The sequence below is a fragment of the Perognathus longimembris genome, chromosome 1 (genome assembly GCF_023159225.1).
Source record: "Perognathus longimembris pacificus isolate PPM17 chromosome 1, ASM2315922v1, whole genome shotgun sequence".
Taxonomy (NCBI): domain Eukaryota; kingdom Metazoa; phylum Chordata; class Mammalia; order Rodentia; family Heteromyidae; genus Perognathus; species Perognathus longimembris.
Window position 1 is genome coordinate 7,807,663 of NC_063161.1, and position 6,581 is coordinate 7,814,243.

Genomic DNA, 6,581 nt, shown 5'->3' on the forward strand with positions numbered 1-6,581 from the left:
TGGTCTGAGGTGCCTGGGGGGGGATGTGCCTGGGTCACGTGCAAACATGACACCATTTTATACGGAGCACTTGAAGAGTGGAGGCATGGGGGTTCCGAGACAATCCCCTGGAGATGAACCCCTACTATGGGCAGGACCCTGAGCTAAGCTGATTGTAGATACTGACCCTTTCTGGCTTCAGAGCTAGCTCCTTTGCACCCCACATTCATAGATAAGAAGAGCAGGCCTGCGGGTACCCGTGGCTCACACCTGTAATCCTCACTCTTCAGGAGGCTGAGATCTGAGGATCAGGGTTTGAAGCCAGCCCCAACAGACCAAGAGATTCTTATCTGCAATCAACCTGCCGGAAACTGGAAGTGGAGGCGTGGTTCAAGTGGTGGAGCTCCAGTCGTGAGCCAGAAAGTTAAGTGAGAGCTGGAGATTCTACACACACACACACACACACACACACACACACACACACACACACACACACACACACACACACACACACACACACACACACACGGACCGGAGCCTAAGAGAGACAGAGCCTGGCTGTTGCTGGGTGTTGTGTTGCCCTGCCTTTCCTTCGGCCCACCACAGTGCACAGGAAGATAAGATGAGGCTACAAAAGAAGTCCAGGAACAAGTAGGGATTTGAACCCACAACCTCTCATACCTGGGGTGCTCCTTCTGCTAAGAACGCGTCGAGGCAGAAATAAGTCCCAGGTTGATGGCGTAGCCTTCCCTGAGTCTCAGGCTCCTCCCCCTGGACCTGGGGAACCCCAGCTCTGCCCTGGGGCTTGCGTGAGATGGAGAGTTTCGGACCTGGCACCGGGTCCACGGCAGGCTAGCCCAGGTAGCCCCGAGGGAGCACTGATTAATCACCGCCCTCCACAGCCAGGGACTGCCCACTCCTCCTCCCCTCCTCGGGGTGGGGCTCTGAGTCACGGGGCCCCGGGCCAGCAGGGTGAGTGGCTTGGAATGGTACAAGTTAAAGCAAGCGGGGAGCCTGATCCCTTCGGGTGCACAGGTGGGGTTGCCAGGGCCTTTGCACAGCTGTTCCGCACCCTGGACCGTGAGTGCCCCCCCCTTCCCCCTCCTCAGCTGTATGCCATTGGCACAGGGGATCGAACCCAGGGCCTCAGCTTCTCAGGCAGAAAGCCAAGTTGCGGCCAGTCCCTTTCTGCACTAGTTACCTGGCGCGTTCGCGCAAGGCTAACACCCCACTCCCTAGCCACAGCCCCCCACTTCTGGCCCTTTGGTGATTAATTGGCGATAAGGGTCTCACAGACTTTCTTGCCCAGGATGGCTCTGAACTGTGGTCCTCAGATCTCAGCCTTTTGAGCAGCTGGGATGGCAGACGTGAAGCCCCTGGCGCCCAGATGCATTAGTTATTTTTCCACCTGAACCCGCCTGGGTTATGATTCTCTCACGTGGGCTTCCCTGCGTTGCTGGGGGGATGATAGGCAGGCGTCACTGTGCCCAGCCACGGTGCTTTCCCCACAGCTGGGATCACAGGTGTGTAATCACTGTGCTCGGCCATTGGTTGAGATGGGGTCTTGCAAACGTATGCTCCCTCACCTATTTCTGCCTCGATCTCTCTCTTCTAAGAAGCTAGAGTTGTAGGCGTGAACCACTGCACCAGGCTCTTAGCTGTGTCTGTGTGTGTGGGGGGGGTACTGGGGGGCTTGACCTCTGGGCCAGGGCGCTGTCCCTGAGGTCCTTTATTTCAAGGCTAGCACTCTAACACTTGAGCTACGCAGTGGGGCTTTTGATGGGGACGGAGGGGCGACCGCTGGCTGGATGATTGAAGGTCATCCATCTCACAGGTGCCACTGTAAGTGACCACCTCCCACCTGTGCCGAGTCACCCCCAGCGGAGCTCTGTGTCCCCGTGCCAGGGCAGGTGGCCGGAGGAGGCCTCTAGGCAGAGGTCTCGGTGACTCACAGCTGGCAGGTCCCCCTGGCTCGCCCTTTCCTGCTGACTCAGCCAGATGATTCCCACAGCCTTTCTCTGGAATCCGGGGGCTCCAGGCAGCCTCCTCCTCCTTCCCTGTGAGGCCCTCCCTCCATGGGGTCTCCCGCATCATTCTGGTGGAGGGGACTTGCTGGGATGGACATCTTCCTCTAATCACCTTGGGAGGCCCGGCCTCTACTAGCCCCGCCCCTAATAAACCCCACCGGGCCACGCCCACATGCAAGCCCCGCCCACTCCAAGCCCTGCCTCATCCGCACAAGCCCCTCCCACACATGCAAGCCCCGCTCCGTCCAGACAAGCCCCGCCCCACCCACACAAGATCTACCTCTGACCAGCCACGTCCAGACAAGCCCCGCCCACCCAGGCAAGCCCCGCCCCCGGCCCCCACTTCCGGAGCTCAAGGCCAGGTGGTCTCAGATTAGCACATTTGGGATGAATTAGGGCAGGGGCGAGTGACCTTTGTATTCCCTAATGCCAAGGCTACTGGGGATGGCCAAGAGGGACAGGAGAATGGGGCCAGGGCCAGGCCTGCCTTTGACTCCTGCAGGCGTTCCCTGCTCTCCAGGGGATGGAGAGCCAAAGCCATTGCCGCCTCTGTTTCCTAGGTGTCTTGGGCCACTGAAGTCTCAGTTTCCCCAGAATGTATAACGGTAATCTCAAAGAGCCTTCTTCTTTCTGTGTTTGGGCTCAGTGGCCTCCCGGTCCCTCCCCTCTCTTCTCTTTATCCTTCCAGCCAAGGAGCCAGTCTGAAGGGAAAGGCCTCCTGTGTCCAGGTGTCTTTGGGGCACCAGACCTGCAAGGAGGAAGCGACAGGCACTGGGTGGGTGCATTGAGGAGGTGTGTGTGTGTGTGTGTGTGTGTGTGTGTGTTGGTCTTGGGGGTTGTGAGCTCAGGGCCTGGGTGCTTTTCTGAGCTTTTGTGCTCAAGGCTAGCACTCTACCATTTGAGCCACCTCTCCACGTCAGCCTTTTATTTTGTTGGTTGTGAGGCTTGAACTCTGGGGCTTGGGCACTGTCTCTGAGCTCTTTTTGCTCAAGGTTTGCCCTCTACTACCTTGAGCCACGGCGCCACTTCTGGTTTTCTGGTGATTAATTGGAGATAAGAGTCTTACGGTCTTTCTTGGCCCAGGCTGGCTTGGAACCACAGTCCTCACAGCCCTGCCTTTTGAGAAGCTAGGATTATAGGCACGAGCACCAACACCCGGCTCTGAGGATGTGCATTTCGTGAGAGGTAGGCAGACTTAGCACCACGAGTATCTGTGGTGTGAGATTTGAGCTCCCTGAAGTGGGGGGCCCAGGCTGGGTCTGCTTGGGAGTCACCTGCTGAACTACAGCGGTGTTTTTCAGGCCTTGCTCCAGGCGACAAGATGGCCGCAGCAGAGGAGAGCTACCCGGGAGCCGAGAGGGGGGGTCCGCGTTCACCAGGGATCCACACCGGCCGACTAGATCAATGGAAATGGGACTTCCTGGGCTGGGATTGCAATTGGCTTGCTAAAGAGGAAAAGCAAGGTGAGGACTCTGGGGGCATGCTGTGGGGGGGGGGGCACAAAGGACAAAGGGGTCCCCGGCTCCATGGATTCTGGCTGCTTCGGGGGGAGGCAGTGACATCGCCAATGAAAACCAAGGCTGCGAGCACCTGGCAGGTGTCTGCTCTGCCCCTACCATGTCCCTCCACCTTCCCTTCCCCCCCCCCCCCCGCATTCCTGTTACATCCCAGCCTTCTCCTGCCGCTCATCATAGCTCCGTTCTTGGCGTGGAAGCCACGGCCTGCGGGTGAACCGGGCAGTCGTGGGGAGAGTGGTATGGAGAGAAAGGGAGCCAATGGCTGGAGGGGTTCAGGGAATTCCCTGTCTGCAGGCTGCTGCCAGGAAGGTAACATTTGATCTGAAACCTGAACTGCCCCGAGGAAATGCCCCACACTACGAGGTAGGGGGTTTGGGTTCTGGGCAGAGGAAACAGGCTGCCAAGGGAGCCCGCAGGCACGTGGAAGGTGGGCGTCAGTGAGAGGAGAGAGGGCCGGTCGGGAGGCTGGGCCGGGAGCTATGCACATCACGTCCAGTTTGATGGGAAACTGGAAGGGGTGTGGTGTGTGTGTGTGTGTGTGTGTGTGTGTGTGTGTGAATACTGGGGCTTGAACTCAGGGCCTTGGCACTGTCCCTTAGCTTTCTGGTTCAAGGCTGGCACTCTACTACCTGAGCCACAGCTCTGCTTCTGGCCTTTTTGGTAGTTAGTTAGAAGTAAGAGCCTCATGGACTCTCCTGCTGGGCGGGCTTGGAAATCCAACCCTCAGATTTCAGCCTCCTGAGCAGCTAAGATTGCAGATGTGAGCTACCAGCTGGCTGAGAAGCTTTGAGCTCGAGCAAAACCTGCTCTGTGTTTGAAATGAGCCCTCAGCCGGGCAGGACCGTAACGAGAGTGCCCGTGGTTCCGGCTGCTTGCGAGGATGGGGCAGGAGGATGGATGGAGCCTGGGAGTTTGAGGCCGGTGTGGGCAACCTAGTTGAGACCCAATCTCCGCATGCAAACAAAACCAGAATGGATTTCTGTGGCTCCTGGTTGTAGAGCTCAGGGTAGCTCGGAGACTCCCCCCCCCACCCCCCCCAGGAGGAAGAACCCTGACATGACTGTACTTATGTGAGCTCTGACATAACTATGCTCACTGTGCACACAGAGGGAATGTAATTGGAAGGAACGGCGCATTCTCAAGTAGGGAGGACTCTCCTGCCATTCTCCAGATGTGGAAATTGACAGAGGAAGGCGTTTGTTCCAAAGAGAGGTGGCTGAGGCCAAATGTAGGTCCCCAGGGCACTGTCTCTGCTCCTAGACCATTCTCTCTCTTGGGCAGGGCCTGGATGACTCACCAGCTGGCCTTTGGCAGTTGGGGAAGTGAGGCTCAGGGAAGAACCGCCCGGTGGCCCCAGCCTGGGACCAGATCCAGGGGCCCGGGCCGGGGATCTCACCGGGTCAGTCTCCCCACAGCAGCCCGGCCTTGCTGGCCTGCCTCCAGCAAAAAGAGAGCACGGTAGGGAAAGCTCCCAGAGAATCATGGTGGAAGTGATTTCATCCTATGTGTGTCCCTCTGCAGTGCACGGGACACTTAGGGGACAGCAGACAGATGAGGAGCTGCTGTCTAAGGGGAGGTGGGCAGGTCCTGCCTGGTTCTGTGGCCACAGTGGGGAAGTGTGTGTGTGTGTGTGTGTGTGTGACAGAGAGAGCGAGCAGGACTTACACACTCTCTGTGACCTCTGCCCTCTTGGTCTACTTTCAAAGAGAACTCCCAGTTTCGGTGTCTGGTCTCTGGGCTCTGCTCATTCTTCTTGATGAGAGAATAATTAACCACAGACTCATTTTCCAAGGCTCCCAAACCATTCTCCAGGCCAAGAGAAAAACACAAGCAAAACAGGATGGCTGCAGGGAGGAGCAGTTCCCTGCCGGGGGAGGTTGAGCGCTCAGGGGCTGGGCTTGGGGACCTGCCGGAGGAGACAGGCCAGGGCTGGTGCTTTGCTGTGGGAATGTAGGCAATCTTTGCCCCCACACCCCCGCCTGGTAGATTCTTCTTGTTGTTATTATTATTTTGTGCCAGTACTGGGGCTTGGACTCAGGACTTAGGCATTGTCCTTCAGCTCTTTTACCAAATGCTCTTTTACCAAGTGCTCTACCACTTGCGCCACAGCTTGACTTCTGCCCCCGCTGGCTTTGAACTATGATCCCTGTCAGATCTCCGCCTCCTGAGTAGCTAGGAATCCAGGCCTGAGCCACTGGTGCCTGGCTTAACGGCTGGATTTGCACTAGGTTTCAGTAAGGGACATTTCCTCTGTATGCAACCCGGTGAAAGCCCAAGCAAAAATAAACCAGCATGCCATACAACCAAAAAGTCCGTAGCTCCTTAAAGTCGGGGAAAGAAAAACCATTTCCTTCCCTGCAGGGCTAGTCTGTGACTTTATTGGTTGGACACTTTTGTTTCCTCGAATGAGCGAGTGACACCTTAAGCAATGGCATCTAATTCACAAGGCATGCATGGGGTTTGGGGACTCCCAGCCCCCCTCCCCTCCCCCCAGCTCTCTTCCCCCACAGAGTTCCCAGCGTCTGGAGCGATGCTATCTAGAAAACCTGACTACAGACGCAGCCCTCATCCTGCGCTGGTCCCAGAGGCCTGCAGGGCTGCAGCTCCCAGACCTGTGTGCAGTTCACCACAGACTCTCCCTCAAGCATGCCCGGTAGACATCTGGGGCAACCTAGAAATGAGGCCCCTGGTCCCGACATTGCAGCGTCCCCGTGCGCGGAGGGATCTCCACGGAGGGAGGCAGTGGTAGCTTCCAGGGGCCGACTCTTCTCTTTTCCTAAGGGACCCAGGACCTCTGCCTTTTGCTGCCTGCTCAGGGGACTGTCCTGAGCTTGAGGGAAGGTGACAGTGCTGGCAGCCCATTTAGGGACACTGAGGCTGGGAAGGCATGGGGGGGAGAGGGGCTTCCGGGGGCGGGGGGTGGGGCTCCATTCTCCAGCTCTGGGTTCCGCGGTCACTCCCCCGGGAGCTGGCCCCCGGCGGCGTGGGATGGTGAGCAGGTGGGCCGCACACACGCAGGGCTGCTGTGGTGTAGGTGGGGTGGGGACCCGAGTCCGTG